Genomic DNA, 25,178 nt, shown 5'->3' with positions numbered 1-25,178 from the left:
CTACAACCATTGGTTGTTTTTTTTTGTATTGTGCATGAAATTGCGCACATTTCCATATATAAAACTTTATGTAACGGCAAATTTTAAAAGGTGGCAAACATTAGGACAATCTCGACGAAAAAATTTATCGGAAGAGTTATCGCACGAACGTAAGGAAAAAGTTTTTTTCATAAATTCACCATAAATCGAAATATTGTGCTAGAGACGTCCAATTTGTTGCAAAATGAAGGCAAATGATTGAATATTACTATAATATAAGAATTTTTAGCTTACAATTGCGTTTCTCGACCATTTCTGTAGAGTCAAAGTTTGACCGAAGGTTGTAATTTTTGCACTTATCGTTATTTATATGAAAATATTTCAAAATTGATAAAAGCTACAATCATGAGTATTTTTTAGTTGTATTGTGCATGAAATTGCGCACATTTTCATATATAATACTTCATGTAAAGGATAATTTAAAATGGTGCAATAATTATGTCAAAGTGACGAAATAATTTCCGAGATGTGTCACTGATACTTTTTAGTGCGATAAGAAAGAAATTCGCGCTTGCGCGCCTGCGTAGCGATTGTAAACAAAACAACGCCTTGATCCGTGAACTCCCAGCATCCCCCAAGGCGCGTGATACAAAAGTTTTCGGCTGTAGGCCTATAAGTATTTTTCCGCGAATTTTTAAAAAAAACTTTTTTGAGCCGACGTATGATACGTCCAATCGGCATACGGGAGACATTTTGACTCGACGTTTAATACGTCCAATCGGCGTAAGAGGGTTAATAGGCTAAGATAAATATATAGCATTCCATCTGGCTATAAATGTGTTCTAGTTTCCCTTAAATGGATACAGTGCCAAAGGTGGCAACTTATTTGTGGGAAGTTTGGGGGACTTTTAAAGGTCATTGCTGGAAGCTCACGGATACCATCATAGTAGTTCCAAATAACATGCTAATTCTTAATGCTAGAATCGCTGGCAAGTGATTCTAGCATTCTGCCTAAACAGAGCATACAGTAGGAAAAGGGTACCCAAGAGGTGACAATAAAGAAGAAAGGAAATTATTAAGAAGATATGAGAAGTCAAAATAGGAACAGTCCAAAAAGAGGAATAGGAAGCAATTGGAAGTAGCAGAATCTGGCACTCTCATCTGGATGGAGAAAGGCCAGATTTTCTCTAAAAGAATATGGCACTGTGCCAGGGCACTAGTGCAGAGGGAGCCTATGGGTTCTTCCAAGGTTTCTGAAATCCTCGGCGTCCTCAACCTTTCTTCCTTCAGACTCTCCAAGGTCAGTTTGGTGACGCGTGCGAGATGCCGTGATAGCTGATAGCATTGGCTCTGATTGATGCTACAGTTAGAACAGTGACATTTGCCCCCGTGTCTGACGCTGCTCGACTCTGTCCCTGACGTTCTTCGGCCAACTGAGAGTCGATAGAGTCCTTACACCCGGACTGGTTAGCTTGCTGACGAAGGGGAAGAGGGGAGGTGATTATGGGCTCCCAATTTAGGGGTGAACAACTCCAGGGTCTTTTGCTGGCTGTTTCCTGGCGGTTTATTAAGAGGATTAGTAAAAATGGCTCAAAGTCCCTTAAGGGCAGAGCATGGCACTGCTGGATGCTGTCGAGTGGCACTGGCTGTGCAGAGGTAGGTCTCGGAGGACTGTAGGATTGATCTGGAGGGAGGTGAGGGCCGGGGCCCTGAGGCTGTTCAAAAATAGGAAGCTTAATATCTTGTCTTAACAAGACATCATACTTGCCGGGAATGTTGTAGCCACCGCCAAAGTACATATTTTTGAACAGTGAGGTTGTTTGATCCTTAACCAGACAGTGGGCAGGAGCAGTCTAACATGGTTGAGGCTTTCAATTGTAATTAATCTATGCCTCTCAAATTATTGATATCTGCGCACCAGAGTCATCGAACGTTCGGACCTGGTTGGCAGGATACTGACCTCTGGGAGGTGCAACAAAAAATTGGGGCCCTGAGCTGGGGGGCCTAGAGTTGACGGGTCTGTCACTGCCATGGCAATGGCGAGAGCGGCAGCCCTTTTGGGGCAATGAGCCGAGGAAGAGGTGTGCCCATGCACTTTGTATGAGTCACAAAAGCTGCTGCTGTAATCAGGCTTTGGCCGGTTGTTCCGCTGCCAATGGCCATTATTATGATTATTTTAGTGATTTCCATTCTGAGGGGGAAGCAGGGGTCAACCGCGAAGGATCTGGTCTTAAGTGGCACTGCTCTGAGGAGTGCACAGGTTTTTTGTTACAATGCCCGCACACGGGCTTACACAGCTAATTATTTTGCCACTGCATTATCTGAGTGTTGCAAGAAGGGAGCATCAGGGCAGATTTTCTTGTTAATGAACTCTGTAAGTGTGTGATGTGTCCCAGCTATCCGCCCACTTACAGCACGCTACAATTGATTTTGGATTCTTAGCCACCAAGTAAGTAGCAAGCTCAGGAGGGGCATATGACAGGAAATCCTCCAACTGAAAAAGTTTGAGGATCTTTTCCGCAGAGGCAGCGTTGGAGGCCCTTGTCCATCTCTGGTGGGCAGGCATCTTCTTTGCCATCCATTCTGAACACGTCTTCCGGACTCCTTTGGCATGCTCCTCCATTTTTGTCCCCACCTGTTGGGGGTGATTTTGAAGGCTTTGATGATGGCCTCCTTTATGTGAACGAGATCTCTTTGCTTGTGAACGGGGAAGGCTTGGAAGGCGATGGCCCCCTTTCCTTCAAGGTGTTTTCCCAAGATGAGGGCTACTTTGGCAGGAGGAGGTTGGAAGTTTTCCAGGACCTTTTCTATGTGGTCAAGCCAGGCCTCTGCCTCGGATTTGTTCCATGGTCAGATGAGTGTGCCCTATGCTATTAAGTGTGGAGTGTAATGAACAGGATGCTGGGAGCTGCATGCTAGCATTGACCATAGCCAGTTTGGTGAGCTTTCTCCTGTCATCTCTGCCCTTTCTGCTGCTTCCCTTCATTTTTGGAATTCCCTTTCTTTCTCCCTTTTTGTTCTTCCTTCTACTTTTCTGTTCTTGCAGCAGCTTCTTCTCCTCTCTTGGAATTCCCTTTCTTTCTGTGCTTGTCCAACTTCTCATTTTTTGTTACTGAGTGGCAAAATTGGGAAAATATATGATACTTTTTAGAGTGTATATATGGGAGCATGAATAAATGTATATATTGTTTGTGTGTTCCAGTATAAAAATATTTGACTTTGTGGAGTTTTTAATTTAATTTTAATCTATTCAGCTTTATACTGAATGGCGTATTTGGTCCCTGTTCTTGGCTTCAGGCATTTTTAATCGAATCCTTCAGGCCAGCCCTATGAGAGCTGACATTCAGCTCAGTGGTCTGGTTAAGAGGACTTTATAATAATAATGATAATATAATAATAATGATCCACCTATGGGAAAGTTGCCTCTTATTTAGGATTATATGGATCATCTGTAGTAAAAATGTTTATATAATATTTTTGTTTTTCCTGCATTTTTATATCTGTTACTTCTTTGAATGTTTTGGACCATATTGTAATTGAATGTGCCGTTATGACACCATAACAGTGTCTTTAGAGGGATTAATCATTATCAAAGGGAAAACTTTTAGCTCACTTGCTCTTTGCTATAGCAAGAATTTGCAATGAATTTCAGTCCTAATATCGGTCTTATCCCTGAAGTGTAAAAGCCGAAGGCTTGAGGATCTTCCCTCAGGTACCCTGAACGATAAGTTCCACAAGACTCGAAGCTGAGATTCCTTTGTGTTGTAACACTCCACCAGTTTTAAATCTTTTTATTTAATTGAGAACATTGAAATTACCATTTTCTTGTGAGTGTCCTTACCGAACAATTATAGAGCCGTGATTTCCACGAGCGGCAGGATACTAAATTCAAATTTAGCGCGTCGGCGTCGCCAACACTGGTGGTGATGACGTCATCTCCTCCACTCGCGGGAGGAGAACCAGGTAACAACTGCCCAGGTGAATCCAATTCTTTTCCTGCCGGCGTCCGGTGAACATCGGTGGTCGGTGCGATTGGATGACTTTGCTTCGCTTTTTTTATTGTGGATTTGATCTTCGGAATTGGTGAAGTACTCTTTTTTGGCGTTGTTATTATTTTGCTTTTTATTTAGGCGTTGCCATGTCGGATTCTAGTCCGTCGGGAGTTAGGTTTTGCATCTCAGGATGTAAAAACTAGATTATCCAAGTTAGAGTATGATTCTCACACTAAATGTGTAAGTGTAGGGGACAGGTTTGTTCTTGCAGATCGAAACATGTAACGAGTGTAGTGATTGGACTGATTCTCAATGGAAGTTTTTTAGTTCATACTCGGAGAAATTAGCTAAAGACAGAATTAGAAAAGCAGCGCTTAGGGAAAGTAGACTTAGCTCTGCTTCGTCTTGCGATGCATCTGTTCCTTCTGTTTCTCCTCAAATTGTTATGTCTCCTTTAATACACCTCCTATTCCTCCTACTAATCCCACTTTCTCCGGCTTCCCGTGTAGTTTCTTTCTTCCGACACCATTGCCAGTCTGGAATCGAGGTTAGATCAGAAATTTTCGGTACTAGCGAATACGGTTTTGCAACTTGGTAATTCAGTTAAGACGTTTTTGGAGAAAGCGGCTTCAGGTAAGTGTGTAGTTGAGGGTGCGTCTGTCTGTCCTGACACGTCTCCTAGACAAAGGTCACTGTCCAGCTCCCCCGCACCGGGGAGAAGACATACCGGAAGTCCAAGGGAGTCGATCGGGATTTGCCCACAGACAGGCGCCTCTCTTGTTGAGCCTGTTGCGCCTCAACGGGCTCGGTTAAGCGTTGGAAAGGTGTTGCGGTCAGACGCCTTTCGAATGATTCAAGCGATTCGTCTCCGGTCGCGTGGCGCTCTTGGCGAGATTCGCCCGTTTCGCGTCCTTAAAGAGGCGTTCAGGCGCCGATTCTTCGCCTCCTCCAGTCAAGCGGTATAAGGAGCCTGAGAGTAGGGTTGCAACCGCGGCCGTTAGCGGCTCGTTCGTCGCCTCATCTGTGCTTTTTCGGCTCCATCTACTAGTAGAGATTGTGGTTTTAGCGCTGTAGCTAGCAGTTCTAAGGGTTTTTCTTTAGGCGCTTTTTCGTCTGTTACGCCTGATGTGCCTGTTTCGCCTCGAATTTCGGCGGCTCCGAGCGAGGCGCAAGTAGTTTTTTTCGCCTCCTGCTGAACATTTAGGCTCTTCCAAACCTACGTTAACTGTTTTTGATTCGTCTCTGGCGCCTTTGCGCAAGCAGTTAGAGATGTTAACCAACTGGATGAATGAGTCCAAGGGTGGTTCGAAACCTTCAGATCAGGGTTGTAGTTCCGTCTACTTCTTCGGCGGTATCGGAGAATGAAGAAGAAGTAGAGGAGGATGGATTCACATCACCTCTCGTGTTATTCCTCGTCTCCTTAGATTTCTTCTGGCGTATCGTTATCCCAGATTATTTTGAGAAAGCGGCTCCGCGCTCCCCAACTTCGACTTTTTTGATGAGGAGAAACTTCAGACCCTCTCCTCCCAAAACTTGTTCTATCTAAAGCGGTTAGACATTCGTTGAAAGAGACTGAGAAATGGATGTCTATGAAAAGAGACTTAGGCAATGCTCTTTTTGCTTACCCTCCCTCTAAGTTGCTTCGTAAGAGGTATAGGTTTTATGGTAACTGGGGAAGCTCCTTCTCTGGCGAGTTTCTGCCTCCTCCCAGGGAGACTTCTCCAGTTTAATCGACTCCTCTAGAAGATCTGCTTTCGCCGCAGCGAAAGTTTCTTACAGCGCCGGAGTGGACCACGTTGTAAAGAATCAATTTAAACTTTTGGAAGTCTTTAGCTTCCTTGATTGGACTATTGGCGCTTTAGCGGCCAAGATCGAAGACTGTCCTTCTCTTTCTCAGGAGTTAGCGGAGGATTGGATTGGTGTTTCTGTCCTGTGCGGACAAATCATTAGGGATGGATGTGATGAGTTAGCTTCGCTCATCGCCTTTGGTACCCTTAAGAAAAGCAACTTTGGTGCTCCTTTGCTTCTAAAAGGGTTACTTCCCACAGAAGTCTGCTCTCTTGTTCGCTCCTTTTTGTGAAAGATAACCTCTTTCCAGACGATGTAGTGTTGTCAATTGCGTCTGCGCTAGATAAGAAATCTACTTCGGATTTACTGGCACAGTCTACTAAGAGACCTAAAGCTCCTGTGGAGACTGTTCCTTCGGTTTCTCCTCTGGCCCAAGTGCCTTTTCGAGGGAGAAAACCCAAGCGCTTCTTTCGGCCGAAGTCGAATTTGCGACCTCAGTCTAAGGCCTCGGCCAAGGTTAACAGACCTTCCAAATGAAAGCTCGGTTCTTCATGCACCAGTGGGAGCCAGGCTGGCTCTGTTTTGGGAGGAATGGGAAAACAATAAGAGGAGCAGAAGCCTGGGTAGTGCAAGTACTCAAGTTCGGCTATCGTATTCCTCTCGTTTCACCTCCCTCGCTCTCACCTGTGCCAATTCCATTCCAGGCATACTCTCCGGGCTCAGACAAATTTCTGGCGCTAGCCGCAGAAGTGGAAGCGCTTGTTCTCAAAGAAGCGATAGAACAGATAGAAGGGGATTTTCCTCCAGGCTTTACAATCGCCTTTTTGTAGTTCCCAAGTCATCAGGGGGCTGGAGGCCGGTTTTGGATGTGAGCGCCCTGAACTTGCATGTCCAGAAAACAAAATTTCATATGGAGAACCACTCGGTCGGTTCTGGAGTCCATCAGACAGGGGGATTGGATGGTCTCTCTGGACATCAAGACGCTTATTTTCACCATTCCGATACATCGCGAATCTCGAAGTACCTGAGGTTCATGTTCGAAGGCAAGGTGTTTCAGTTTCGGGCGCTTTGCTTCGGACTAGCGACCGCTCCTCAAGTTTTCACCAGGGTTCTATCCCCGATAGGAAGCTGGCTGCACATATTAGGAGTAAGAAATCTCCCTCTATCTGGACGATTGGCTTCTCCGGTCGGAATCAGAGAGTCGGTGCATGAAGGACCTTGGAACAACTCTGGATCTTGCCAGAAAGTTAGGAATTCTGGTCAACAACAAACAGAAGTCCAGTTGGTTCCATCTCAGAGCATCCTTTATTTGGGATGATTCTGAATGCTCAAGTTTTTCGGCTTTTCTGTCCCCGAAGAGGGTTCAAGGCTGTCTGGAGACAGTTCAGGAGTTCTTGGACAAAAAAAGGTAAGTTCTGCCAATCAGTGGATGAGGCTCCTGGGCAAATTGACGTCAGTGGAGAAATTTGTGACGTTGGGAAAACTGCACATGAGACCTCTGCAGTTTTTCCTGAGAGCCTCTTGGTGCAGGAAGACACAACCAGACTCGATTACCTTTCCTCTCACAGATCAAATAAAAGAGGACCTAAGGTGGTGGCTCTCTCGAGCAAGGTTGGAAGAAGGGTTAGATTTACGACCCATCCTCCCGAACCTACAGTTCTTTTCCGACGCATCGGACACAGGTTGGGGAGCCCTACCTACTGGGAAATCAACGGACTTCAGGAGCTTGGTCGGAGAAGGAGAAGTTCCACATAAATGTAAAGGAACTGTTAGCAATTTTCTTGGGGCTCAGACAGTTCGGAGCTTAGTAGAAGGTCGAGTAGTGGCAGTGCATTCCGACAACTCCACGGCTCTCTCGTACGTGCGGAAACAGGGGGGGACTCAGTCTTTCTCTCTGTACGAAGTAGCCAAGGATCTCCTGTGGTCAAACGAAAGGCGAAGGTTCAGCTAGTCCCGAGATTTGTTCCGGGAAAGATGAACTTCCCTGGCGGGACGAGTTTTAAGTCGTCAACAGCAAGTGTTACCTCTGGAGTGGACTTTGGCAACAAGATTTGTCAGAAACTTTGGCGCCTTTGGGGACGACCGTCAAATAGACCTGTTTGCGCATCAAGGAACAACCGTCTTCCTCTCTTTTGTTCTCCAGTCCCAGATCCTCTAGCTTGGTCGGTGGACGCAATGCTGTTGGATTGGTCGGGTCTGGAAGGCTTATGCTTCCCTCCGTTCGGTCTAATAAGAGGAGGTGCTGAACAAGTTCATGTCGCACGCAATGTAACACTGACGTTAATCGCTCCCTTTTGGCCCAGGAAAGAGTGGTTCCCGACCTTCTCCAGTTGTTAGTAGACTTCCCCAGACTTCTTCCTCCAGAGAAGTGGCTTCTCAAACAACCTCACTTCAAGAGGTTCCACCAAAAACTTGTCCGCTCTAGCTCTGACAGGGTTCAGACTGGTCCGGAATCTTGTCAGAGCGAAAGGATTTTCAAGAAGAGCTGCAGAAGCTATCGCTCGTTGTAGGAGAGAGTCTTCTAACAAACTCTATCAAGGGAAGTGGAGAATCTTCAGAGAGTGGTGTAGAAGTGCTAAAGTCTCTACTTCTGCGACCTCTTTAACAGAAATAGCAGATTTTCTTCTATTTCTTAGGAACTCTAAGAAACTGGCTCCTTCGACGATCAGAGGATATAGAGCCATGCTCTCTTCGGTTTTTCGACATCGAGGTTTGGATATTTCCTCCAATTCAGATCTGTCGGACCTCATTAGGTCTTTCGAAACCACTAAGCTCCCGCAAGATACAGTGGCTTGGAACTTAGATGTGGTGCTTAAGTTCCTCATGGGCCACCGTTTGAGCCTTTGAAGTCGGCTTCACTCAGGAACTTGATCTAAGAAGGCCACTCTTCCTTATTGCACTAGCTTCTGCTAAGCGTGTCAGCGAATTGCACGCTATAGACAAAAGAGTCGGTTTTTCTCAAGGCAATGCCGTATTTTCGGTATCTTTGACCTTTCTAGCCAAAATTATGAATCCTTCTAATCCATGGCCGAGGAGTTTTGTGGTAAGGAACTTATCTGATTTTGGTTTGGACATGAGGAGGAAGAAAGGCTCTTATGTCCAGTCAGGGCTATTAAGCAGTATCTGTTTGCCACTAAGGGTATTAGAGGACAATCTTCTAAGCTCTGGACCTCGGTTCAAAATCCCTCTCGTCCTCTATCTCTTAAGAATGCTATATCGTTCTTTATTAGAGAGCTTATCAGGGAAGCTCACTCGCAGTCCGAGAACGACAATCTTTCCGTTCTGAGAGTTAAAGCTCACGAGGTTAGAGCAGTGGCAACTTCTTTAGCATTCAGAAAGAATTTATCTTTAGCTTCGATCTTCAGAGCACGTTCTGGAGATCGAATTCGGTTTTTGCGAGTCATTATCTCAAAGAGATAGAAACGGTTTTCGAGAAATTGTAAAACGTTAGGTCCTCCCGGTGGCGGTTTCTGGCATGGTGTTGGGAGAAACGGCACAGGGGTCGTCACCTCTATGCTAACTTTTCACCTTGAATAGGTTGTCGAGTTCAAGGGAAGCTGGGGGTACTGAGTACCTGGATACTCACCAGTCTGTTAGGTCAGATTTTACAATGGTTGGGTATATATGTTTTTAAATCTGGTGTTGTGACAAATGTTTTGTATGATTGAATTTCTGGTCTTAGCCCAGGGCAAGGGCAATCTTTGTTGTTACTATCCTCCGTCAGTCAGCCTTGACTCGCTTGAACTACGGAAGGATTCCACTCCTGTAGAGGCTAACTTTGGTCAAATTCCAATTCCTCTACAATAGTAAGAATAGCACCGACCAGAGGCCAGTAACAGTCTGCTTGTAGCTCTCTACAAGGTAAGGTACAACAGACACCTTGAGTGTTTACTGGTATTGCAATAAATGTAACCATTTAAAAATACTAGTGGTCCACTGAATCCCACCTTCCCATAAAGTGTAATCAGCTCTATAATTGTTCGGTAAGACACTACAATAAAAATGAAATTTTCATTTTTATTAAAATGAAGTTTTATTGTATACTTACCGAACAATTATGATTATACCCACCTCCTCCCCTTAGGTGGACGGACGGGCAGAAAGAATTGGATTCACCTGGGCAGTTGTACCTGGTTCTCCCCGCGAGTGGAGGGAGATGACGTCATCACCACCAGTGTTGGCGACGCCGACGCGCTAAATTTGAATTTAGTATCCTCCGCGCCTCGTGGAAATCACGGCTCTATAATTGTTCGGTAAGTATACAATAAAACTTCATTTTAATAATGAAAATTCATTTTTGTTTCCCATATATTATATAATAATTTATAATATTAAAGAGAAGGTAATATTCCCCTTATTAACTGGTTGTCAAATTTTGTATATTTTTCCCTAGTCTTTGAACAGATGATATAATAGAAAGTACTTTGTTTTTGTTAAGCATAGGTACAGTAAGTGACATATAAAGGTTAATTTTCACCATTTATTACCTGTTTCATTTATAATATTAGGTAATGCAATTTTGTCCCTTTAATTGATGAATTTCACAGATATTTATTGACTGATAAGGGTTTTTTTCATATGAAGTTGGGCAGTGTTACTGACTGTAATTTATACAAGTAGCCTTGGAGTTATATGATACACTAAACATAAAGACTGTACTTTTTACTTATTACAAATAAAATCGTGTATAATTTCAGCTTCTTGAATTTTTAATTTCTTCTTTTTTCAAGGTAGGAAAGTATCTTTTCTCTTAATATAATTGAAGTATGAAGTTCATGTTATGAATCCAGTATACAATTTTTTAAAATTTTTTCTTTACATGTTTGGTATATGTAATATTATTTTATGATCTCCATTGTTAGGCATATCACTCATTGATTCTCATCTTGGGTATCTTTAATCTCTCATGTTCTAAGTTAGACTATATCTTCTTGACTTGTCCCTGAGGTGAATTATTTGTAAATAGTTGCCACAATTTTTATTAGACATTAGAATTTCGAGCCATTGTGTTACGTTGAGATAACAACTGCTGTTGGTGTAAGTAAAGCACTGGTGGATGACATTTCCAGTATACTATAATGTTGTTCCTTTTCTAGTGAGAATGTAATCTATCTGATACATTATTTCCTTTCAGATCAGACAGCTTGCATTTGGGGTATAGATGGAGGGCGTAATTTGCTCCAGTACACAGGTCATAGCGGTTCAGTAAATTCCTTGTCAAGTTTCATCCATCACAAGATCTGATTCTTCAGCAAGTGGTGATCACATCAGCTCACATTTGGCAGGCAGCCATTACTCCAGATCAGCTGGTACGTTTCTGGTCTTAAGTAATCATTGCCTTTGGCAACAAAAATCTGCTTCAAGATACTATTGTATTGTTAATGATTGTTCTTTTATAATGAAATACACTTTTGTTTTTATGAGAAACTTTGCATGTCTTTTTATGAAACATTCTCATCATTCTTGTACATTTAGATATATCTCTATTTAGAAAAGTGTGGTTTGAGTTTGGTTAAGTATTCTTGTGGATGCTCACATACTGAGATGTTCAGTTTTCTTTTGGTGTTCTTTAGCAGTTAGATGAGTTTACAGCAGGTGTGAGCACCATCGTAATCTAAGAATTCAGTCTTTCTTTTATTAGAATTATTTTGAAAAACACTAAGAGCACCCCATCATCTGTAACTTACATTAAGCATTTTGCTTGACACAAAGTGAATCGGACAGAATTCTCCAAAAAAGAATCTGTCATGTTTGCCCACTGCATTTTGGAATTGATCATAGGTCCCAGATGGTCAGGGGTGAGAAAAATTATAAGTAGTAAATGTAAATACTTTTTGGATGATTTTGAATCAGCTGTGATGAAAACATCCAGACAGAATTAATTTATATAGTACTTATAGTATACAATACTTATAGTATATAGTACTTATAGTTAGTACTTAGTATGTAGTTGTTTTATCCATTTAGGGAACAACTTCTTCGGGAAAATTTGCACTTTTGTTTCAGAATGAAAATCAGATACATGAGCAGTTCACATTGAGTATTTTCTTGCTCTTAGCTTTGGCTTTTGATTAGCAAGTGATTAGCATGTTTAACTTTGCACCAACAGAAGAAGCACCGTAGCTTTTAGATCTTCCACTAGTTGACTGCTTTCAGGGAATTGCCAAACAATTCGGAAATTAATAAAAGCACTGTGCGACTGAACAGTATGGTATTCATAGATTTCTGTTTAACCCAATCAGAGAGTGCATTCTTCTGAGGATGAGGTCGATGGTAGTGACCGAGAAGATGAAGATGACGGTGGCGGTATTGGAGGAGGAGGACGTCTCAGTGACGGAGGAGGGGCAGCCTCACTCAGAACCCCTCTTAGAGAGTTGACAGGTCACACCAGTGTGGTCATTGCAGCTGATTGGCTACCTGGTGGAGACCAAGCCATCACTGCAGCATGGGACAGAACGGCTAATCTATATGATGCCCATACAGGAGAATTGCTCTCACAACTGATTGGTAAGTTTGGATACTATTATAGATTGTTTTTTCTGAGGTTGATGAATGGATTTGCTTAGCACTTCAATTGCCAGTGGATATTCTTGATATTTTATGGATTCCCCATGAATTTTCCTGAAATTTTTTGTGACTTCCTGATGCTTTTGTCAACTATGGGAGAAGCATTAGTGCTTTATAATTTTTCATCGTGTATTATTGCCGTTTAAAGGAATAGTATTATCAGGAGTAGATGAAGCAAGTCAAAGGAAGGACAGAAATTATGAACAGGGGTATTTGATATGTTCCTGACATTCCTTTGCAAGTTGAAAGAGGCAAAGGTTTAATGGCTTTTGTTGTGAGACCTGGTACTTATGTGAGGTGCAATGAAAATTCAATTGTTCATCTTCTGCAGTAGAATTCCTTCATCTGTAGACGGTCCACAGAGTCCAAATATTATTCATGTCCCAGAAAAAAATATTCAGTGCAAAGGTTCCCCCTTATATATGTTATAGATAACTCCAAATGTATATCAGGTGTGGAATTTGCTTCTGTATTGTCAAGTAAAAGAAACCAGTTTTGTTTATGTAGCATTGCTTTTGTGTTCTCAGTAGAAATTTTTGAAATATGATTAGCACTTGAGGTTACTAAAATTATACTACCACAATTGTAATTTTAAGTGACTAGAATCTATAGTATCCTACAAGAATTTATGTCTAGATTTTCGTTGCAACAAGAAGCTTTAAACTTGCAAGTTAAATGATGTTAGTAGAAATCTTATATGCTGGCTCATTGTTCATGTTGACAGTTAGGAAATTTATGATGTCGATAAAGCAAGTAAAGCTTCAAATATAACAATATTAAGTTTCTTATAATTGGCAAACTACATGGAGAAAGGAATCCAGTAGCAATAAATGAGGCTGGATCAAAACCATCATTGGATTGTAGAGTATTTCATATTGACCTTTTGATATTTTATGAATAGGACACTTGACCCAGGGCATTTTCTTATGTGAAGATCTTAACTAATCAACAAGTTTTGAAAGCAAATTAAGAAGTATATTTATGCAATCAACAAATTTTTTAAGTTTCTTAATGTTATGTTATCTCTACTTTTGATTCTTAAGACTGTATCCCTCAGTTATAGTAATTTGTGGTTTAGATTTTCTTAACCCTCTTACGCCGGAGCGGTAAATAAAAATTTGTCTCCCGTGTGCCGGAGGGGTTTCGGAGTAAGCGCGGAAGCGGAAAAAATATTTTTTTCAAAAAATCATAGCGCGCTTAGTTTTCAAGATTAAGAGTTCATTTTTGGCTCCTTGTTTTGTCATTGCCTGAAGTTTAGTATGCAACCATCAGAAATGAAAAAAATTATCATTATCATATATAAATAATGCGATATATGATAGCGCAAAAACGAAATTTCATATATAATTGTATTCAAATCGCGCTGTGCGCAAAACGGTTAAAGGTAACAAGTTACTTTTTTTCGTTGTAATGTACACTAAATTGCGATCCTTTTGGTATATAACACATTGTAAAACGATAAAAGCAACACAGAAAAAATATTATCACAAAATAATGCATGAATTCGTAACGCGTGGACGTAAACAAATATTTTTTTCAAAAATTCACCATAAATCTAAATATTGTCCTAGAGACTTCCAATTTCTTTCAAAATGAAGAAAAATGATTGAATGTTACTATACTGTAAGAGCATTAGCTTACAATTGCAGTTTTTGACCATATCTGACGAGTTAAAGTTGACCGAATGTCAAATTTTTTTATATATATATTTTTTATATGCAATTATTTCGGAAATAAGAAAAGCTACAACCTTCAAATATTTTTAGTTTTATTCTACATGAAATTGCGCACATTTTCATATATAAAAATCTATGAAATGCCTAATATGAAATGGAGCAAATATTCCGAGAATGGGACGTACGTATTTCGGAGATTTGTGGCGGAGAATCCGCGCGCGGAGGGAAGGAAAGATTTTTTTATAAATTCACCATAAATCTAAATATTTTGCTAGAGACTTCAAATTTGTTTCAAGATGAAGATAAATGACTGAATATTACTAGACTGTGAGAGTTTTAGCTTACAATTGCGTTTTTCGACCATTTCGGTAGAGTCAAAGTTGACCGAACGTGGTTTTTTTCTATTTATCGTTATTTATATGCAAATATTTCAAAAATGAGAAAAGCTACAACCTTCAATCATTTTTAGTTGTATTCTACATGAAATTGTGCACATTTTCATATATAAAACTTTATGTAACGGCTAATTTAAAATGGTGCAAACATTACCACAATCGCACGTATGATTTTTTCGGAAGTGTTACCGCGCGGACGTAAAGAAAATGTTATTTTTTCATAAATTCACCATAAATCGAAATATTGTGCTAGAGACTTCCAATTTGTTGCAAAATTAAGGTAAATGCTTGAATATTACTAGAATATAAGCGTTTTAGCTTACAATTGCGTTTTTCGACCATTTCGGTAGAGTCAAAGTTGACCGAAGGTTGAAATTTTGGCAATTATCGTTATTTATATGAAAATATCTCAAAACTGATAAAAGCTACAACCATGGGTTGTTTTAGTTGTATTGTGCATGAAATTGCGCACATTTCCATATATAAAACTTTATATAACGGCTAATTTTAAAATGGTGCAAACATTACCACAATCGCATGTATGATTTTTTTCGGAAGAGTTACCGCGCGGACGTAAGGAAAAAGTTTTTTCATAAATTCACCATAAATCGAAATATTGTGCTAGAGATTTCCAATTAGTTGCAAAATTAAGGTAAATAATTGAATATTACTAGAATATAAGCGTTTTAGCTTACAATTGCGTTTTTCGACCATTTCAGTAGAGTCAAAGTTGACGAAGGTTGAAATTTTGGCAATTATCGTTATTTATATGAAAATATCTCAAAACTGATAAAAGCTACAATCATGAGTATTTTATTGTTGTATTCTACATAAAAATGCGCACATTTTCATATATAATACTTCATGTAACGGCTAATTTACAATGGTACAAAAATTATGTCAAAGTGACGAAATAATTTCCGAGATGTGTCACAGATACTTTTTAGTGCGGCAAGAAAGAAATTCGCGCTTGCGCGCCTGCGTAACGATTGTAAACAAAACAACACCTTGATCCGTGAACTCCCAGCATCCCCCAAGGCGCGTGATTCAAAAGTTTTAGGCTGGTAGGCCTATAAGTATTTTTCCGTGAATTTTAAAAAAAACTTTTGTAAGTCGACGTAAAATACGTCCAGTCGGCACACGAGAGACAAAAAATGTTGACGTAAAATACGTCCAGTCGGCATAAGAGGGTTAAGTGCCTTAGCATTTTCAGTGTGTGGCTTTTGATTAGTAAATGATTATGGTAGTTAACACAGCTTTATGCCCTTAACTTTCCAGTTTTGTTTTACATGTCTTTATATCATATCTATGCAGGGCATGACCAGGAGTTAACACACTGTTGTTCGCATCCAATGCAGCGATTGGTTGTCACAGCAAGTAAGGATACTACCTTCCGGCTTTGGGATTTCAGGGAGCCAATCCATTCTGTTTCAGTCTTCCAAGGTCACACAGAGTAAGTTTTAAAGAATAAGTCTTGGTATAATATTCATTTTTAATAGCATAGCCACCCTCAAAAGAGTTACGTACTCATTTGGTCCTTGAGGGGTTCCATAAGATAGACCAGGCAACAAGCAAAGAACTCAATTTTATTATCAGCTGCTATTCTATCCCATACAGAAAGGAGGAAAGTTGTTTACGTGTCCTCCTTGCTGAACTGAGACCTTTACTTGTGGAGTTTCAAAATCTTGTTTACCGTGAAAATTACCCACCCAAAGTGCTAGGTACCTAGTGCAGAAACTACAGACATCGTCTCTTCGACAATACGTAATAGTCCGTGTGAAAGTATGGTTAGGTTATATTCATGCCTAGAGTCCTTGAGGTCTTTGCTGAAATACTTCTACATTTTCTTATATATCCTTTTGAATACAAGTGCCTTGCTGTTTTAACAATCATGGCATACAATGTGGCATTTGTTGAACCCTTCCTTTATGGATTGGAATTGATTCTAACGCAGAAATTGTTGCTTCCCTTCTCAGGTATTTTACATTGCAATGACCTGCTGCAAGGCTTCTCATTCCTGGGTCCCTGAATATGGTGCTTAGGCTTTTTTCAACCCCTCAATTCGGTCCATTACAACCATGACATATATGCTGTAAAAAGCAATCCTCTTTACTGCTTGGCATCAGGAGCTTGCAATAGTGATTTGGGCTCTCTTAGGTGGGAACAACACTACATTACTCATACAGCTAACAGTCATTTATTACTGTCTCCTGGCCATTGTTCTGACAAGGGCCTCAATTTGCCAAATAAAGTTCTTTAGTTTTCCTTTACCTAGAGGTCACAGACAATATCGCAGAAAGTCCGTTTTTCATACACTCTAGCACAACAAACCATTCCCTCTACATGAGCTGAGAATAGTTGTGGATCCCCTTATTAAAAAGGCATATCCCAATCCTTTACCTAAGTTGTATGACATTCAAAAAGTAAGCTCATCATTAGTTTTCTTTGGAAATATTTCTTTGAAGAAGTCTTCTAGCGTACAGGGTGGTCATCAGCACAAAGTTCCTAAAATATATGCCATGAGCTCGAACAAATCTAATTACACTGTGTGTCAGTAGTTGGTACAGTAAGTTTTGACTCCATAGGTGCTACAGCAGAAAACCGGGGGTCATCTTGATCGGGTGGGTATGCTAAGATATCACGGGGAAAGGTGCAACAATACTGTGACCAAACCCAGCACATTTAGGTAAGTTACTGCAGAACTACATCTTAATCATTGTAAATTTGTGTTTGTTTTATGTTTTTTGTTGCCAAACCCTATGGGTATCTGGAATAAAGGATGTGGTTTATGACTTGTGGCTTAATCATGGACCAAAAATTTTACCTGGATTTTTGGGATTGAATTTTAAGAGCATAGCCATTGTGTTGCCAGTCAATTTCTTTGGTAAGCTTCTTTGAGGACAGACAGTGGCTACGCTATCAAAAAACAGGTTTTGACTTAGGAAAAACCTATTTTTGGTAGGTGCTGTGAGTCATCAAATGCTTCCACTTTCCCTGGTGAAAAGCCATGTGATTTGGGTGAATAATTATCTTGTATGGATTGAAAAAGAATACAGGCAGTCCCAGGTTATTGGTGGGGTTCCATTCTCGCAGGGTGCTGATAAGTGAAAACTGCCATTAACTGACTTTTGGTGACCACTCACTCACCACAAGGGTTAACCCCATTGACCATCAGCTCTGGATATCAGAGCGACAAGAGGGGATTAGCAACTCTCAAGGAAACCATAACAGCCATCACATAAATGACAGCTCAACAAGAAGTTCCAGAAGATTGCTGGGCCTTGATCTAGGCTAACAGCCTACACATCTCTTGAAAATGGGCCACAGATAGGGCCTGGAAGTACTCGAGTGTGGAGTAAAATAAAGTGTAGATACTCATAAATAAACACATTATACACAGTGATTTTGTGGGTTTCTTTTTCAATCTTCAGAAGAAAACTGAAAGAAGTTTTTGTTTGATTCATTAACCGAAATGCTGCGATTTATGGCACTTACGTCACCAACTTTCAGTTAATGGCGCTGAAAACCGGTTAATGCAGCTTCTGTTAGGTATGTTATGACACCATAACTCAATTATCTGATAACCAAAGCTTGGCCTCTTAGGCCGCCATAAATCACCAATTTTATGGTGCCAGACAAGCGTCATCAAACCGGACTGCCATTAACTGAGTCTGCTGATAACTGGGGACTCCCTGTAATGAGAGTTGGTCTGATGCGAGTTACATTGTCGGCCCAGTAATGAACAGCATGCAGTACACTGTTGCTGTATCTGCAGGTTGATTAATAGGAATGGAACCTAGGCAGCCACTGTAGACAGGAGAAAGAGCCCTCTTGCCTTGAGTCTTACTTTTTCAGTGTCAACGTGCACTATACTGGCCAGATCAGCTAGAAGAAAAAGCTTTGAACACTTGGTTGGTCTATCTTATGGAGCCTCTCAAGGATCATAAGAGTAACTCCTTCGAGGACTCACAGCAGCTACCAGGAATAAGTTTTTCCTATGTCAAAACTGGCTTTTATTTTACATACAAGTCATGTACAAGTATTATTACACCCTCATTAAAATAATTTGCTTTACCCTATGTAGCAAATTCCCCCCCCCCCCCCCCCCGTTGTTATTTCTCTGGTGCCATGCAGAAAGTGTTTAGCTGGTATTACTTAGTTTTGCTTCACAGTAAACCCACGATTCATAATTCAGCCCAAGTTTGTGGTCAGCACACTATTTCCCAGATGCTCCATCCTGATTTTAAAATATTTTTGCTGATCGGCAGCACTGTGCATATGCCTCTCAGGTCACTATGTTCCTAATAGGTAATAGCATCACTTTTCGTTTACTGCCCTGTTGGTAACAAAGCATTAATATCCTATGGGAATGGTTATATTAGTTAATTATTTAATTCATTGTTGTCTAATCACATAAGCATGTACTAAATTTAGTTTATCTCCATTTCCATTGTTTGTGCATTTGAGGGATTTCCATACAAATTGTTTACTCATATTGAGTTGAAATTACAATCACAGTTTTCCTAGAAATGCCCATTCTGAAGTCTTAAAGATGAAAGAAGCGGGAAAGCTATGAGTGACTGTCTGCACATATACACTTGTGAACTGTCAACTGGTAGGAACTACTTAGCTCTTAGATTGGATAAAGTGAGGATAAGGGAAAAGGAGGGTGGCACTTTAGTAATTGATTGAAAAGTATGTTACATGTAAAAACTTCATTGGTTGTTAGAAAACTTATCAATCGTATTGAACCAGAATCCATAATTTAGGCAGGAAGTGAGGCAGTTGAGAGTCCTTGCCTTTTCAAAGGCCTGTTGGATCTAAGGAAGCTCTTGGGAACAAGAACCAAGTCCCCAAGTATTTTCATGATGTATTGTGTGTAGTTGAGCATTCAAAGAAGAAATTAGATAGTTTGACAGAATCCAGATAACTACATCTCTTGAGAGAGGAAGATGTAGTGTCACAATGTAGGATGTGGCAGTGATTTATAACAACTCCATGTACCTGTGTTTGTGATAGTTGTGACGTCCTAGTTTCTGCTCAAAGCGTGGCGGTTAATAGATCCCTGAGTTCATGTTTACTCTCACTTTGGCTGTCTCATCCCTTGAAATATTTACAAAACACCTGTTGGATGGTCTGCATCTGTCTGTTGGATGCTAAGATCTTGGAGGGTTGAATCCTCTGCTGATGCATTGACAGGGAAGTTCATAATCCTGGACTCTTTGAGACCTTGGTCTATTATACTCATATGCGAAGAAGATGAATAAAAGAAGAATAGAAATAGGCCCTCTGAGAATTGAAGGGAGATTAACGAATGAAAAAAAAAGAAATTTGCAAACATACTGGCAGAACGATATAAGAGAGAATTCACCCCTAGAATAGATAATGAAGATAATGATATAGAAGTAAGGGACGAAAATAGTGAATATTTAGCTGACATAGAAATTAATGAAGCTGATATTGTGCAGGCAATTAATGAAATTAAAAATGGAGCTGCTGCAGGGCCTGATGGAATCCCTGCTATATTGTTAAAGAAAGTAGTTCATTCTATCGCAAAGCCACTTGCAATATTATTAAGACAAAGTGTAGATACAGGCAAGATTTATGATGAGCACAAATTAGCATATATCACCCCTACTTTCAAAAGTGGATCAAGACTAGAGGCAAGTAATTATAGGCCTGTGAGTCTAACATCACATATTATGAAAGTGTATGAAAGGGTAATGAAGAAAAAATATTATGAAACATTTAAATAAAAAATAATTTGTTTAATATAGGACACATGGTTTCGTACCCTGGAAAAAGTACACAAACCCAACTGTTAGTCCACCGTGAGAACATATTCAAAAATATGAAAAGCGGAAATGAAACAGATGTGGTTTATCTAGACTTTGCAAAAGCTTTTGACAAAGTAGACCATAATATATTAGCAAAGAAAATTAGAAAACACAATATCGTAGATAAAGTAGGAAGTTGGTTAAAAGAATTTTTACACAACAGAAAAACAGATAGTTATTGCAAACGATGAGAAATCGGATGAAACCAAGGTAATATCCGGTGTGCCACAAGGTACGGTGTTAGGTGCAATACTGTTTGTTATTATGATTGAAGACATAGACAGTAATGTTAAGGATTCGGTAGTGAGTAGTTTCGCTGATGACACAAGAATAAGTAGAGAAATTACTTGTGATGAAGATAGGAACACTCTACAAAGAGACCTTAACAAAGTATATGATTGGGCAGAGGAAAATAGGATGGTATTTAACTCTGATAAATTTGAATCAATAAATTATGGAGACAGAGAAGGAAAGCTATATGCATATAGGGGACCTAATAATGAGACAATCACAAATAAGGAAGGAGTTAAAGACCTTGGTGTGATGATGAATAGGAACATGTTATGCAATGAACAAATAGCAATTCTTTTGGCAAAATGTAAAGCAAAAATGGGAATGTTGTTACGGCACTTCAAAACAGAAAAGCTGAACACATGATTATGCTTTATAAAACATATGTTCGTAGTCACTTGAATATTGCAATATGATATGGTACCCACACTATCAAAAGGATATTGCACAAATAGAGAGTACAAATGTCCTTTACAGCTAGAATAGAAGAAGTTAAGGACCTTGACTACTGGGAAAGACTACAATCCTTAAAATTATATAGTCTAGAAAGGAGAAGAGAACGCTACATGATAATTCAGGCATGGAAACAGATAGAAGGAATAACAGAAAATATCATGGAACTAAAAATATCAGAAAGAGCAAGCAGAGGTAGATTAATAGTGCCCAAAACAATACTAGGAAAAAATCAAGGAAAGCACACAGGACATTAATCCACTACGCACCAGCATCGATAATGCAGCGTCTATTCAATGCGTTGCCAGCTCATCTGAGGAATATATCAGGAGTGAGCGTAGATGTGTTTAAGAATAAGCTCGACAAATATCTAAACTGCATCCCAGACCATCCAAGATTGGAAGATGCAAAATATACCGGAAGATGTACTAGCAACTCTCTGGTAGACATTAGAGGTGCCTCACACTGAGGGACCTGGGGCAACCCGAACGAACTGTAAGGTCTGTAAGGTAAGGCAATGATGGATGCCTCTTATAGGATCGAGGAAAAGGCCATAAGCATGAGTGGACTTCAAGACTGGACTAGTCCACTTGGTGGTGATATTGTCTTCAACATTGATCCCTATATGTAATACTTCCAAAGCTCCAATACTTGATGAGAGTTTGCCATGAAACTTAAGCTGTACACACTGAGAGTCTCTCCTAAGATATAGGCAACATTGGAGACCCAGAATTGAAATAGGGGTATTTGATGAATATTACTCCTCTCATCACATCCACAAAGGAATCTGCCCCTACTTTTTGGCAAAGGATGCGATTCAGTTTGCAGAAAACAGGAATTGGCTGCATCATTGACTTCTGAAATTAGTTGATGAGCATTGACCTTTGCTTGGGTGTGGTGGTTTTGGGGTCCCGCTCATCAATCTGTTCACATTATCAGTGAATTCTGAAGTGCTGAATAATGCTCTCCCCTGCTAGATACAGTTGCCAGGGAGAGGGACATGATAGTGCAGTCATCAACCAATTTTGATGCCTTTCTCACATTCTGCTGGATCAGGCAAGTCTCAGTGAAATTGTAAACTCGAACAATGCGGTGATTCTACTTGCTCCACTTAGATCCTAGCATGGCTCACCAACCGTATGGATATATGTAAGTGTTTACATAATAAAAAATATGGAATGTTGAGTCCATATTTAATATAAAAGTCTAAAACTAAAGAGGTCAACCAGATTGCTTGCAGGAATGTGATCAGACTAGAGACGCTAAAGATGTGAAGTATACAATAAAGTATGTAAGCTAAGATAACATGCCGTCACCTGTAGTCATTCAATTGTTTTTATAAACATTAGTCTAACGCTTCCCTGCTTGAGACAACTACCCCGACCTATAAGTTCCAACGGCCTACGTGATCTGTAGCGTGTCTCATTTGATTGTGTGTTCGTATGAAACTATGTCATCTGATAGTATGTTCATATGTTCGAACTACTGTCTGTTCCTTCATAACTTGTAACAGAGATGGTAGACAGGCAGAACAGAGTTAGCTATCGTCATTAGAAGACCTGTACCTCTTTACCTAAGCTTATCATGGAGAGGAATAGGTATTAGCCATCATCATTGGCAGAAGCGATCAAGCTATCGTCATAAAAGACTTGTACGATCATACCTGATCTCATCATGTAAAACTTCAGAAGAATATACCTATTTTTTATAACCTTGTGTTTTTCTACAAGGAACCTCCTCGCCGAACCATGAGTTTTAACGCATTACACATCGTCGTAAAAGATAATACCAGACTTTCGTAAGTGATCTACAATACCCCAGACACTCCATTGAAGATGGAAGTGCAATACCAACCGACTTAGCGTATAGATTATCGCTAGTCTAACATTACCTCATAGGGCGCCTTATCACAAGGCACAAGTCCCTAATATATATTCATCAAGAAGCCCAGGGTTCTTCCACCTTGGAAGAAAAACTTCTGGAATGGTGCACTTCATAAACTCCGTGATTTGTTGGATTAATTAAATTTCATGAATGATGGTTTTCCAGCACATATCCTAAGAGCATCTTTTCACATGTTCTTTTTCATGAAAAGTTGACCAAGTTTGGTGGTGAGCAAGAATTATTATCCGATGAAATTGAACACCTCTATTCCAGCAGTAGCAGTCTTTTTTCATTTCCTTAATAGAAGAAATTTTCTGAATACAGAGGACCACATAGCAGCTCTTTTCTTGTTTCCTTTCATTGCAGTCTGGATGAGAGTGCTGGACAAACATTGCAGACTTGATTAAGCCTTTTGGTTAGTCTGTTCCAAGGGCTTTGTGAAGCCACTTTGCTTGGATTTGACTTAGCATTGAGAAACTTGGCCCCTCCATGAACCTCTCTTTGAATCATCGCTGACATCTACAAAGCTTGTCATTGACCTCCTTGCAATATCTGTAAATGTGACCCACTCTGAGAGTAAATGTATGAAAATCTCCTTTGGCCCAGATTTTGTTGCAATAACTGCAATTTTTTCTCTTGCTCCTAATTTTTTTTTTTTTTCTAGTTTTGCTTTACTTACTGTCCTCTCCTCTGGGAGCAAGGAACCTCTTTGTCCCATGAGGGTAGTCAAAGCTTTGTTTACAACAAACTTAGGAATTCCATTCTCCTTCAGAATTCAAGACTTCTTGACATGAGGTCACTGGACAAAACAAATTTTGAAGATCTAGTGTTTTTGGCTGTCAGGTTAGCATGAGAGCTTACTATAAAACGTCACATGCCTTCCCTCATCTTTGGGCTTTAAAAATAGTACTATTATGTTTTGAAATGTACTATTCTTATTGGGGATCAGTATCTTGGTAGGTCATGTGTTACTATTGGGAAGGGAACATGTACCTTTGGAGTCATCCACAGCATCATAACCTTCATAGATTTATCCCTCCCTCCAGTGTTTGTATGAGGCATTGCTACCCAAAGTAACCTTCCTTGTACTATTGTGTGTTGGCGGTGAGTGCTCCATCACATTCTCATGCTCCTTACTTGCCTGTTAATCTCAAGTCTAGAATGACCTAGGTTTGACTTCAGTCTCCACTACTGCGATTATGTATATGGCTACATCCAGTGTGGTCTCTAGACTCTTTTGTCCACCGACATAAATGGCTATTCTTGCAATATACAATTAATGGATATGTATGAAACAGATGTTCAATGCACTAAAAGGTATCTGTTCTGTATAAACCCTGTAATTGCCCTCTTTTCTTTTTCTTTTTTCTTGCACTTTGGCTTTTGATGTGTTGATACTCAGAAAGTTGAATTATGTTGGGCATCTTAAGGCCAGCTTTGCCCATCTGTATTGATTGATACACATGAGTGACTGGGTGTTTTCTCGCCTGTGGAAGTCAGAACATAATAGTATATGTAATTATGAATTGGATAAAAAAATAAGAATTTTGATTATGAATGTATTCTTTTTGTATAACTTTCATCTTGTCATCATTGGAGAATAAAATCATCATGATTTCGTTTCAGGAGTGTGACTTCAGTGTCCTTACACGAGAAGACAAGGTAGTGTCTGGATCGGATGATCGAAGTGTTAAGGTTAGTTTTTGCAAATTGTGCTTGTGAAAGTAATGACTTGTGCCGTAAACAGATTTAGTTTTAGTCCTTTCATATTTAAAGTATTGTTTAAGGGGCGTGCTGACCACCAAATTTCAATGAATTATCAAATTTTAGTTATTAGCACTTCTCAAAGGTTTTATGTCTAAATAAACATATCCTGAAACAATAATGCTAAAAAAAATTTTATATATTGGTTTATTGACAATTTTGTTCATCACTTATATGGCATTGTGAACCACAAATTGTAAATAGATTTATATAAAGTCTGTATGAATAATTCTGGATAGGATAAAGTAAGTTATACACTGTTTTGGGCTGTTATGTCTTTGAATAAACATATCTTAAAACATTATTGCTGAAGATAGATTGGATATCTTAAAACATTATTGCTGAAGATATATTGGTTCATGGACAATTTTTACACGCTTTATGGCACTGTGAATGACAAAATGTAAAGAAATCCTGTAAAAAGATTATAAAAAATTTTATACACACAAATATAATTGTCACCCCACTAAAATATCACATTCACTCTAGTGGTAGTGTATCACATTCTCTCTAGTGGTAGTGTCTTGCTCAATATGTCCTAATTCTCTCAGG

The 25,178-nt window shown here is 39.8% G+C and overlaps 1 protein-coding gene and 1 pseudogene across 5 annotated transcripts in view; one reads left to right on the top strand and one right to left on the bottom strand.

Moving 5' to 3' along the window:
- The window catches only part of LOC135219151 (WD repeat-containing protein 37-like), a 280,381-nt gene that overhangs the window by 18,727 nt on the left and 236,476 nt on the right, over positions 1–25,178 (bottom strand). The gene's annotated exons all lie outside the window — the stretch shown is intronic.
- LOC135220035 (WD repeat-containing protein 37-like) overlaps positions 1,593–25,178 on the top strand; it is a 53,641-nt pseudogene continuing 30,055 nt past the window's right edge.

The sequence above is a fragment of the Macrobrachium nipponense genome, chromosome 1 (assembly GCF_015104395.2).
Source record: "Macrobrachium nipponense isolate FS-2020 chromosome 1, ASM1510439v2, whole genome shotgun sequence".
In the NCBI taxonomy this organism is placed as follows: domain Eukaryota; kingdom Metazoa; phylum Arthropoda; class Malacostraca; order Decapoda; family Palaemonidae; genus Macrobrachium; species Macrobrachium nipponense.
The sequence above is the reverse complement of the archived record's forward strand: the minus strand, read 5'-3'. Positions and strand labels throughout refer to the sequence as shown.